The sequence below is a fragment of the Oncorhynchus keta genome, chromosome 4, assembly GCF_023373465.1.
Source record: "Oncorhynchus keta strain PuntledgeMale-10-30-2019 chromosome 4, Oket_V2, whole genome shotgun sequence".
Lineage (NCBI taxonomy): Eukaryota > Metazoa > Chordata > Actinopteri > Salmoniformes > Salmonidae > Oncorhynchus > Oncorhynchus keta.
The window spans coordinates 50,089,135-50,102,244 of record NC_068424.1 but is presented as its reverse complement, the minus strand read 5'-3'; the positions used below and the strand labels follow the sequence as shown (position 1 = coordinate 50,102,244).

The window sequence follows — 13,110 nt, the reverse complement described above, 5'->3', positions numbered from 1 at the left end:
GTCAATTGATAATTGGTCATAACTATCTGCTGTATATGTTTATGCAGAGTCACAATACCCAGCAGGATTTATCACATTGAAACGATTTAATCTGAAATCAGTGTTTAGTCATGATTCTTCTAGAATACTCATTATAGAATCAAATGCATTATGAGAGAGTGGAGAAAGTGATAGGCCCAATCCCAAATGGACTCCATAACCTGCCTATGCCCTATGCACTTGTGGAGATCTGAGAGGATTTGACAGGTGTAAGCAATATGGTAATAGCGCCACTTTGCCCTTTGATATGCTAGGTGGAAGTTTCACCATGTTGCTTATATGAATCAATTGAAAAAGAAAAGGAGAGCCTCACTCTAGGAGCTCAGATGCAATAATTGTATAACCAACATGGGACATGGGCATGGTGGCAGCACAGTTGGCAAGGATATCAGCTAGAAGTGGTTTTTCAAATATCCAGTCACCACTGTCTGTTTTACAAGGCTAGCCTGAGAGAGTGCTGTATCCTTATTAACTCACCAATTATCTTGGAAGGCCTTGGGACCCTGTAAAGAACAGATTTAACAGTAGGGGTGCTAACTAACAAGATAATAAACAAACAGCTTGATCATTGGTCATTTATTTTAGTCCACAAGGATTCAATTATTGTAATTACTGGTACTTGTTACCTATTAGAAAAACACGGACAATACAACCACAATGTAAAGAAATGTTTATTAAATAACAGATCTTAGATATTGATTCGTGATGTGTGTATGTGTGTATATATATTTATATATATATATATATAGTTATTGTTGCTGAGACTTTTTAATTGGGTATTTTGTAGGGCTGGGAATTGCCAGGGACCTCACGATACGATTCAATACAGTGCATTTGGAAAGTATTCAGACCCCTTGACTTTTTCCACATTTTGTTACATTGCAGCCTTATTCTTAAATGGATTAAATAACTAAAAAAAACTCATCAATCTACACACAATACACCATAATCAAAAAGCGAAAACAGGTTTTTAGACATTTTTGCAAATGTATTAAAAACTAAGAATATTGAAAAGTATTCAGACCCTTTGCAATGAGACTCAATATTGAACGGAGCAAAGTACAGAGAGATCCTTGATGAAAACCTGCTCCAAAGCGCTCAGGACCCCAGACTGGGGCGAAGGTTCACTTTCCAACAGGACAACAACCCTAAGCACATAGCCAAGACAAGGCAGGAGTGGCTTTGGGACAATCTCTGAATGTCCTTGAGTGGCCCAGCCAGAGTCCGAACTTGAACCCAATCGAACATCTCTGGAGAGACCTGAAAATGGCTGCAGCAATGCTCCCCATCCAACCTGAACGTTTCAGAGTATCTGCAGAGAAGAATGGGATAAAATCCCTAAATACAGCTGGTCCAAGCTTGTAGCATCAATACCCAAGAAGACACGAGGCTGTAATCGCTACCAAAGGTGCTTAAATTCTGTTTTCAATAGAAGTATGGCATAATTGGTATTATGAAGTCAAGTGTTGACCTTGTAATATTTTAAAACAAACTGATAGCCTACTCATGTTACATTCAGAAATATTTCACCTGCCTGGATATCGTAGGTGTGAATTATCAGCTAAATTACTACGATTACCAATGTCATCATGAAACATTACCATTATCCCTTTCATGCCCTGTCTCCAGTCCACTTACCGATATCATCGACATTGCAACAAGCAGTGAATTTATTATTTTTTAAAAATCTTATTTTACCCCTTTTTCGTCATATCCAATTGTTTTAGTAGCTACTATCTTGTCTCATCGCTACAACTCCCGTATGGGCTCGGGAGAGACGAAGGTTGAAAGTCATGCGTCCTCCAATACACAACCCAACCAAGCCGCACTGCTTCTTAACACAGCACGAATCCAACCTGGAAGCCAGCCGCACCAATGTGTCGGAGGAAACACTGTGCACCTGGCAACCTTGGTTAGCGCGCACTGTGCCTGGCACTGGTGCATGATGAGACAAGGATATTCCTACCAGCCAAACCCTCCCTAACCCGGACAACTGTGCGTCGCCCCACAGACCTCCTGGTCACAGACAGTTACGACAGAGCCTGGGCGGGAACCTAGAGTCTCTGATGGTACAGGTGGCGCTGCAGTACAGCGCCCTTAACCACTGCACCACCCAGGAGGCCCGAAAATTTAATTTAATCAGAAGCCACTGCCAGATTTCTGGATTGGGCTGTGCTCAGAGTATCCTGTCTTGGCAAATCACACTGTTAAGACATGTCCTTTGCTACCACGTACCTATGTGAGAGTGGATTCTCGGCACTCACTAGCATGAAAGCTAAATACAGGCACAGACTGTGTGTGGAAAATTATTTAAGACTGAGGCTCTCTCCAATACAACCCAACATTGCAGAGTTATGTGCATCCTTTCAAGCACACCCTCACCTGTGGTGAGTTATTCACAATTTTCGATGAACAAATAAGGTTTTATATGTAAAATGGTTAAATAAAGAGCAAAATGATTGATTATTATTATATTATTTGTGCCCTGGTCCTATAAGAGCTCTTTGTCACTTTCCATGAGCCGGGTTGTGACAAACTCGTACTCATTCTTATGTTTAATAGATGTATCCTATAGTGTGTGTGTGGCAGGCTTACAATGATGGCAAAAAAACAACATTTGAGTGTGTTGACCCTGGTGTTAGAAGTGGTATGCAGCTGGAGGTTGAATGTTTGAAGGGGTACGGGAGTATAAAAAGTTTGGGAACCACTGGCACAATGCAGTTTACAATAGGCAGCTTGTTTGTTATTGAGATAATACATAGGAGGTTTGGTACCATACTGGCATGGACTGTAGACCAGTGACCATTAAATCTGATTATCTGAGAACAAATGTTGTTCCTATATGTCTAAAATGTTTATTAAATAACAGATCTTAGATATTGATTCGTGATGTGTGTATGTGTGTATTAGCCTACATTTAGCTATCAGTATGGAGCGTTTAATGTTTTCCCTAGGTTAACAAAAAGTTGTGGTTCCACTGGGGCTCGAACCCAGGACCTTCTGCGTGTAAAGCAGACGTGATAACCACTACACTATGGAACCAGGTGGTAACTTTGGCCAAATACACTGTTCTTGTAGATGACGACGCCACGGTAGTCAAACAATTAATATTGTTTGACCTACATTAGATGTATTTAACTGCTTGGAATATTATGAGATGATATCTTCATTTTTCAGACACGCATGGAATTGCAGTCTTGTTGGAATTGATTAGCTGTATAGGCCTATATTTATGCCGGGGAGTGCAGTCGTGTGGTGTATAAGTGCATTTGCAATGGCAAGCTATTTGGTTTAGTGCTGAGTTGTGTCGTGTTAGTATTATAGCTTTCTGCTTTGATTCAGCACCAGCTGCGGCATTAAACCTGCGCCATAAATAGTCACCAAATACGAACTTGATCTAAAAATGTCAAAATGTACACGTTGCATGAACATTAAAATGCTGGCCTATAATAAACTGTATTTAATCCGTACCGGCACTGACATACCTCTCGTTGAGTTGGATCCATAGGTTTTTAGCGCACAATGTTGTGCAAAACCGAAACTTTTACCAGGCTCAACTGACACCATATTTCTTTCGCCTTGTGAAATGTCCGGAATGCATTGGTTATGACGGATTGTGTAATGGGTCTGTATACATAATTTGAGCCACATGGTTATTTATTTAAAGCGAATTGACCAATAATAACGGTTTTATAAATTGTAGAACATTTTGAAAGGCTCTCCAGTCTCGACAGCACGTTCGTCGGACCAACTCATGCTGGTACAGTATGACAAACTGTTATCCATTTCCGTCGCCTGTTTTGTACAAATGAGGAAAGCAGGGCACGGTGAGACACACCCTCGTGACCACCACACAGGCTATTGACAGGGTTCTTGTTTATGGGGAGGTAAAACTGGTTGCCTACTGCCTACATTATACTTGACTAGTTTATTGGATTTCCACTCTAGTCACCCGTATCGAGTGGAAGGTTGAGGTCTATAATCTACCTGTGTGAAGCTAGCCACAATAAGGATTAGTCACAATAGTAGAGTAGGTAAGGCGCCAATCGCAAGGCTGTACAGTGCGTATATGTTTGCCCAACATGGTCTCAGAGCAGTTCGTATTATTCTGTCAAATCTGATGCACCACATTTAGTACGATGGCATGTATTAATTTGTGGATGACCATCACCTATTTCGTAATATATGTTACGATTTACAATTCGTATTATATGTTACGAATTTGCAAAACGTACAACATGTTACCAATTTGAAAAACATACAATATGTTACGAATTTGCAAACGTATGATATGTTACGAATTTTAGCTAGGTGGTTAGATTGCAAACATTAGCTAACTCGCCAATGTTAGCTAGGCTAGGAGTTGGGATTAAGTCTAGGAGTTAGGTTAAATTGTTAAGGTTATGGTTAGCTAAAAGGGTCAAGGTTAGGGAAAGGGTTAGCTAACATGCTAAGTAGTTTTAAAAAATAGTAATAGTTGAAAAGTTGCTAATTGGCTAAAATGCTAAAGTTGTCTGTAATGAGATTTGAACTTGCAACCTTTCAGTTGCTAGAAGTTCGTGTTAACCACACTCCTTTCGTTTTTGCCTGAAATAACCATCTGTCTAATCATGTAATTACAAACGTAACATACACTAAATGGGAGTGTCCTCGGATTTATGTACAAAATAGGTTGCAGCACACCCAATGCAATTATACAGTTTAATAAATCCAATGTTTTTTCTGTTTATTGTCAAATTAATACATTATTGTATTTATTTTTTACCTTATATAACAACATACCTTGTTTAGCATTATCTAGTCCAAATATGGCCTTATTCCACTATTTGTATCCGTTTGGATGTTTCAACAGGGACCTTTATTTTGATGGCGAAATGCAAATCCTTATTGTGGCTAGCTTCACCCAAGTCTCTAAAACTCAGGAACTAAACGAGGTGTCCTCTCTTCACATCGCACATTTAATAACGCAATTTTGGGACATTGCAGTGGAAACAGGACAGCAACGTTGAGACGGATTCTGCCGAAGTTATTTGTGTCTTGGGTGTAATTATAGGGGACTAGAATGCGACGTAAAGGAAATGTGCATTCTTATTGAATGGCAATAATAACTGTACAGTAATATGAAGAAGGACACTCCTGTCCAAACCCTCATGATAACAATGTAAGGTTTTACACAACACGTATTTTATGTCATCATAGTGATCATGTGTTATGGGGGGGGGGATCCCATATTTGTGCCACAATTGTTTTATACTTATAGTTTAGTATCTTTCCTTACATTCATATCATTGTCAGGAAGAAATATCCAGTAGCCAAATCATATGATGTGCCTATGCTTAATAACTACCCTTCTGTCAGCTATCTAACGATGGTTCATAAACACACACTTTCAGCCATAACATCACTTGGGTCATCAGTTTGGCTGTTGTGGTAGACCTAATTCCGTATTAGAAGGGATGATTCTAATTTCCAAAGATGATTCCAAAAATGTCCATGTTTTGAATAGGAATTTACAATTATATAAGGGCTCGACGACGGTCACCACCTGTTATTCACCTGTAGGCCTCTGTCGGCGCTAGGACCCAGGGTGCGCGATTTTCATCTCCAGCTGCTGCGGTCTGAAAACGGGCGATGAGAGAAGATCGCGAGGAGAAGCCGACATGTCACACTGGAATTATTCTACCACAAAATCACATTCCTGACCCTTAACAGATGTCACCAAGTCTCAAACAATCACTTGTCGTGGTGTGAAAAGCTGTATTTGCAAGCTTTGAAAGGGCAGTTTGGAGCGCAAGGTAAGGCGGTGCGATACCATGCGATTACTAATAACAAAGGCGTACTGGAGAGCAGGGGGCAATAAGGGGGGCATTGCACAACGGCATGGAGGGCAACAGTCAAACTTTTGCTGTGAATAATTGTGTACAGTAAAGTTTGTAAATCCACGTACAGGCCATAACAAACCTGTCTAACGGTATTCAAGGTATGCATTTTGGTAACGTAAAGTCTTCAAGTGTGAGGATAAACGTGTCACATGTTTCTTGAGGTGAATTCCTGTCTCAGTCGGCAGTGGCCCACATTATATTTTGCTAAGGCTACTATAACCAAAAAAGGTCGTGAATTCTAGTTTCACTGTATTTCATTATAACATTAATCTTCCATCTGCCATGAGTTTACACATCGTGGCATCTTCAACCTGCCAACTCAGAGCATCGTCTCCAACTTGTTCCCTGCCTCCATGGTATAGCCTACATCAGGTCCAATCCTTTTACGCACATATGAACAAAAGTGATCGTCTTTTTACTTAGTTGGTGGTGACATATTTCATGCTTTGCATGATTTACTACGTTCTCAACGTAAACATTTGGTCAGGTAATGGCAACCGCGAACTCAGACGGGACATGCCATGCTGTAGCTACTACTCTATAGCAGCAGTATCCCAGGCCTAGGTTGTTTGGACGAGGCGTTCGAATATTCCATAAATCGACCAAATTTACTCTCCGTAGCCTAAGCCCCATTTTGAAAGGGAACGACAGTAATTTTGACGAGGCCTCAAACAAAACATTGTGGCTTCCTTCACTGTAAACTTGCTGTTTTGAGTGTGATTGTTTTAATCACCAGTCAAATGTGCACTGGAGTGTGCAAATGTATATTCACTGTATTTACGTTTTTTTGAGCCTATGGCGTCAAACGTTCACTGGTCGTGGCAGTGACCAAAACTAGTCGATAGCTGAAGACCGGAGCAGCCGGCCACAACCGGGATTGCTTTCGCTCTGTCGTTGAGGTCTCTGGGTAACCCCGCTCTGACACAATGCAATGTAACCTGGTTCCTCTTGTGCTCGATTGGGAGGCACAACAATCAGTCGTGTTATTCTGTAGCTCGGATAGTGTGATGTGTATATTGGTTCTATTTTGATATTTGGCAATATGTCAACGACTCGTCTGTCAGCCGACATGCAACACTCAGTGCTATTCGCGAGTGAATGGTGTTGGGCAATGGACAAATGATCCTACACTCCAATAGCTAGTAGCTACCTTCACCGAGATGAAGGCTGCGAAATAGTAGAAAGACGAAAATGTATCCGGTGGGGTGCATCACTGTGCAGCAACGGCCGGGAGACAGGAAAGAAATAGGTCATTGTTAAACAACAAACTTGTTTACTTCCATTATCATTTAGACAGTTGCTATAACCGGGTGTATATATCACAGTTATGACATTCACAAGTCTGTGGAATTGTATTCCATAAACTACTTAGTTTATACCTGCGTATGGTTTAGGTAAGATTCCTGCGCTGGCCTGATTAAAGGTATCCGAAAATGGGAAAGCCAGATGTACCAAAGGCTTTTTTTCTAGATGTCAACTGTATGAACGCGTGGCCTGCTGAATGTTTTGGCGTACGCTATTGTGTCTATGCTGCATTAAGCAGACAACACAGGCTTCGAGACCTGTCTTTAGGCGGTTTGACCTTGCAAGCCAATATAACTTATAGCTTCTCAGCTCGCATATTATAGACTCATTATAATCGAGTGGCGAAACATTCCAGTGTATTTTTAGGACAAGCCCGTTCAAGTTAACTGTAAGATGTGTCCATCCACCTGACACTCGTTGACACTTGCAACCAGTATTAAATTGATGGAAATGCTGATCCTCTAACCTTGATCATTCACACCTATTTTACCTCAGCATTTACAACTATGAAAATAATGAATCAACGGTCCAAAAGGTGAAAGCTGTGTTGTTAATTGTTAATTACCACCTGTAATGGCATATATGAGAGGAGTGATTATCAGCATCATATTCCATCATGAAAATGTGTAGGTCACTTCAAATATTGAAATGCTTATCTCTGAACTATCAGCCAAATGGACTTGGGCTGATACACTTCTCAAACATCAAACATTACTTATTGTATGCACATATATTGCTCATCATGATAATCACTCAATAAAAAGGTGTTCATACATCACATGGTGCCAATAGTATTTCATATTATATGAGATAAAGGTCGAATTTCTGAACACAATGCATATTTTTCAAAAAGGATTAATCTCACATTCAGTAGGGGACAGATCGAAATTTACCAGGGGGAGGGGCTGGTCCAACTTGAGGTGTCTTTAAAAGAAAATGCACTTCCCTTCCCCAACATTACAAATGTTTTCACATGACCTTCCCCTTGTACAGTAAAATAAATTGAACGCCCTCCCTCCTCAGAAGTAACTCAAAATAATGTTTAAGACTACAAATAAGAATAACTGTAGCGACCCTTTGTTTATATAGGTGGATATCAACTTTGCCACTTCAGCATGCTTTTGTGGCCCGGTCGATGTCAAGCAGGGCTACGAGCCAGAAGGTTAGGGGTTCGCTGACCACCATAGACGAGCTCACTCTCCCTGCCTGTTTCTTTGGGGAAGCAAAAGATGGGGAAGCAGATTTGTTTTACATTATGATGCCATATTTATAATTATATAAAATATATGCAAAGAATATTCCAGCGACAGGTTTCTGTGCCAACCAATAACAAAGCATATCAACTTCAATATCATGCACTTCAATATTATGGTTTGCGTTTTCAGCACCACAATAAATAAACTATGTACATTTCGACAAACAGAACATACAGTGGGGCAAAAAAAGTATTTAGTCAGCCACCAATTGTGCAAGTTCTCCCACTTAAAAAAGATGAGAGAGGCCTGTAATTTTCATCATAGGTACACTTCAAATATGACAGACAAAACGAGAGAAAAAAATTCAGAAAATCACATTGTAGGATTTTTAATGAATTTATTTGCAAAATATGGTGGAAAATAAGTATTTGGTCACCTACAAACAAGCACGATTCCTGGCTCTCACAGACCTGTAACTTCTTCTTTAAGAGGCTCCTCTGTCCTCCACTCGTTACCTGTATTAATGGCACCTGTTTGAACTTGTTATCAGTATAAAAGACACCTGTCCACAACCTCAAACAGTCACACTCCAAACTCCACTAGGGCCAAGACCAAAGAGCTGTCAAAGGACACCAGAAACAACATTTTAGACCTGCACCAGGCTGAGAAGACTGAATCTGCCATAGGTAAGCAGCCTGGTTTGAAGAAATCAACTGTGAGAGCAAATTTTAGGAAATGGAAGACATACAAGACCACTGATAATCTCCCTCGATCTGGGGCTCCACGCAAGATCTCACCCCGTGGGGTCAAAATGATCACAAGAACGGTGAGCAAAAATCCCAGAACCACACCTAGTGAATGACCTGCAGAGGGCTGGGACCAAAGTAACAAAGCCTACCATCAGTAACACACTACGCCGCCAGGGACTCAAATCCTGCAGTGTCAGACGTGTCCCCCTGCTTAAGCCAGTACATGTCCAGGCCCGTCTGAAGTTTGCTAGAGAGCATTTGGATGATCCAGAATAAGATTGGGAGAATGTCATATGGTCAGATGAAACCAAAATATAACTTTTTGGTAAAAACTCGTGTTTGGAGGACAAAGAATGCTGAGTTGCATCCAAAGAACACCATACCTACTGTGAAGCATGGTGGTGGAAACATCATGCTTTGGGGCTGTTTTTCTGCAAAGGGACCAGGACGACTGATCCTTGTAAATGAAAGACTGAATGGGGCCATGTATCGTGAGATTTTGAGTGAAGACCTTCTTCCATTAGCAAGGGCATTGAAGATGAAACGTGGCTGGTCTTTCAGCATGACAATGATCCCAAACACACCGCCCGGGCAACGAAGGAGGGACTTCGTAAGAAGCATTTCAAGGTCCTGGAGTGGCCTAGCCAGTCTCCAGATCTCAACCCCATAGAAAATCTTTGGAGGGAGTTGAAAGTCCGTGTCTCCCAGCAACAGCCCCAAAACATCACTGCTCTAGAGGAGATCTGCATGGAGGAATGGGCCAAAATACCAGCAACAGTGTGTGAAAACCTTGTGTAGACTTACAGAAAACGTTTGACCTCTGTCATTTTTTAAAAATTTTTATTTTACCTTTATTTAACCAGGTAGGCTAGTTGAGAACAAGTTCTCATTTGCAACTGCGACCTGGCCAAGATAAAGCATAGCAGTGTGAACAGACAACACAGAGTTAGTTACACATGGAGTAAACAATTAGCAAGTCAATAACACAGTAGAAAAAATGGGCAGTCTATATACAATGTGTGCAAAAGGCATGAGGAGGTAGGCGAATAATACAATTTTGCAGATTAACACTGGAGTGATAAATGATCAAATGGTCATGTACAGGTAGAGATATTGGTGTGCAAAAGAGCAGAAAAGTAAATAAATAAAAACAGTATAAAAACAGTATGGGAATGAGGTAGGTGAAAATGGGTGAGCTATTTACCTATAGACTATGTACAGCTGCAGCGATCGGTTAGCTGCTCGGATAGCTGATGTTTGAAGTTGGTGAGGGAGATAAAAGTCTCCAACTTCAGCGATTTTTGCAATTCGTTCCAGTCACAGGCAGCAGAGTACTGGAACGAAAGGCGGCCAAATGAGGTGTTGGCTTTAGGGATGATCAGTGAGATACACCTGCTGGAGCGCGTGCTACGGATGGGTGTTGCCATCGTGACCAGTGAGCTGAGATAAGGCGGAGCTTTACCTAGCATGGACTTGTAGATGACCTGGAGCCAGTGGGTCTGGCGACGAATATGTAGTGAGGGCCAGCCGACTACATACAAGTCGCAGTGGTGGGTGGTATAAGGTGCTTTAGTGACAAAACGGATGGCACTGTGATAGACTGCATCCAGTTTGCTGAGTAGAGTGTTGGAAGCCATTTTGTAGATGACATCGCCGAAGTCGAGGATCGGTAGGATAGTCGGTTTTACTAGGGTAAGCTTGGCAGCGTGAGTGAAGGAGGCTTTGTTGCGGAATAGAAAGCTGACTCTTGATTTGATTTTTGATTGGAGATGTTTGATGTGAGTCTGGAAGGAGAGTTTGCAGTCTAGCCAGACACCTAGGTACTTATAGATGTCCACATATTCAAGGTCGGAACCATCCAGGGTGGTGATGCTAGTCGGGCATGCGGGTGCAGGCAGCGATCGGTTGAAAAGCATGCATTTGGTTTTACTCGCGTTTAAGAGCAGTTGGAGGCCACGGAAGGAGTGCTGTATGGCATTGAAGCTCGTTTGGAGGTTTGATAGCACAGTGTCCAATGACGGGCCGAAAGTATATAGAATGGTGTCGTCTGCGTAGAGGTGGATCAGGGAATCGCCCGCAGCAAGAGCAACATCATTGATATATACAGAGAAAAGAGTCGGCCCGAGAATTGAACCCTGTGGCACCCCATAGAGACTGCCAGAGGACCGGACAGCATGCCCTCCGATTTGACACACTGAACTCTGTCTGCAAAGTAATTGGTGAACCAGGCAAGGCAGTCATCCGAAAAACCGAGGCTGTTGAGTCTGCTGATAAGAATATGGTGATTGACAGAGTCGAAAGCCTTGGCGAGGTCGATGAAGACGGCTGCACAGTACTGTCTTTTATCGATGGCGGTTATGATATCGTTTAGTACCTTGAGTGTGGCTGAGGTGCACCCGTGACCGGCTCGGAAACCAGATTGCACAGCGGAGAAGGTACGGTGGGATTCGAGATGGTCAGTGACCTGTTTGTTGACTTGGCTTTCGAAGACCTTAGATAGGCAGGGCAGGATGGATATAGGTCTATAGCAGTTTGGGTCCAGGGTGTCTCCCCCTTTGAAGAGGGGGATGACTGCGGCAGCTTTCAATCCTTGGGGATCTCAGACGATATGAAAGAGAGGTTGAACAGGCTGGTAATAGGGGTTGCGACAATGGCGGCAGATAGTTTCAGAAATAGCGGGTCCAGATTGTCAAGCCCAGCTGATTTGTACGGGTCCAGGTTTTGCAGCTCTTTCAGAACATCTGCTATCTGGATTTGGGTAAAGGAGAACCTGGAGAGGCTTGGGTGAGGAACTACGGGGGGCGGAGCTGTTGGCCGAGGTTGGAGTAGCCAGGCGGAAGGCATGGCCAGCCGTTGAGAAGTGCTTATTGAAGTTTTCGATAATCATGGATTTATCGGTGGAGACCGTGTTTCCTAGCCTCAGTGCAGTGGGCAGCTGGGAGGAGGTGCTCTTGTTCTCCATGGACTTCACAGTGTCCCAGAACTTTTTGGAGTTGGAGCTACAGGATGCAAACTTCTGCCTGAAGAAGCTGGCCTTAGCTTTCCTGACTGACTGCGTGTATTGGTTCCTGACTTCCCTGAACAGTTGCATATCACGGGGGCTATTCGATGCTATTGCAGTCCGCCACAGGATGTTTTTGTGCTGGTCGAGGGCAGTCAGGTCTGGAGTGAACCAAGGGCTGTATCTGTTCTTGGTTCTGCATTTTTTGAACTATGCCAAAAAAGGGTATATAACAAAGTATTGAGAAACTTTTGTTATTGACCAAATACTTATTTTCCACCATAATTCATTAAATAAATTCATTAAAAATCCTACAATGTGATTTTCTAGATTTCTTTTTTCTCATTTTGTCTGTCATAGTTGAAGTGTACCTATGATGAAAATTACAGGCCTCTCTCATCTTTTTAAGTGAGAGAACTTGCACAATTGGTGGCTGACTAAATACTTTTTTGCCCCACTGTACATCCCTCCCTACCTTGTAGGCTTACCCTATATAGAAGGCTTGGCTTGACAATATCTGAATGTCATTGAAGTTTTGGTGTTTTGTAACAGATGTCTCTTTCCATTCATCAATTGGCCGCTGCATAGTTTGGATTTATATATTATATTAGTCGGTTTTTAAAAATACATATATTTACACAAAGATTTAAAAAGTGACCGGGATGCACGATACAGTCGGGGACTTATTTCCATTGTGGTCAATATTTTTTACATATACAATTACATAGATAGAGCCGAAAAAATGCTCAACCTCCAGATGAGTATGAGGGAAAAGCCTGTTTGGCTGGTAGCTTATTCTTTAGATGTTTGGGGCTGCTTGTGAACCATGATGTACAAGCATAATCAAAGTGACATTGGACTAGCGCACTAGCTACGTTTTCATCCAATTGGCGACAGATTTTCAGAAATCTAAATAAAAACAATATGCCATTTCAGAG

General features: G+C 41.9%; 1 protein-coding gene and 1 non-coding gene across 3 annotated transcripts in view; one reads left to right on the top strand and one right to left on the bottom strand.

Annotated features, from left to right (window-relative positions):
* LOC118376679 (BCL-6 corepressor-like protein 1) overlaps positions 1-13,110 on the top strand; it is a 50,406-nt gene that overhangs the window by 596 nt on the left and 36,700 nt on the right. The window contains exon 1 of one of the 2 annotated variants that reach the window (XM_052509016.1): positions 5,640-5,834. The exons of the other annotated variant lie outside the window; for it this stretch is intronic. The gene's annotated coding sequence lies outside the window, so the exon portion shown is untranslated. Of the gene's footprint in view, positions 1-5,639; positions 5,835-13,110 lie in introns of those variants that run through there. 2 annotated transcript variants of the gene reach the window in all.
* Positions 3,009-3,081, bottom strand: trnav-uac (transfer RNA valine (anticodon UAC)). Its single transcript has one exon. It is a non-coding gene; the product is annotated as a tRNA-Val (tRNA).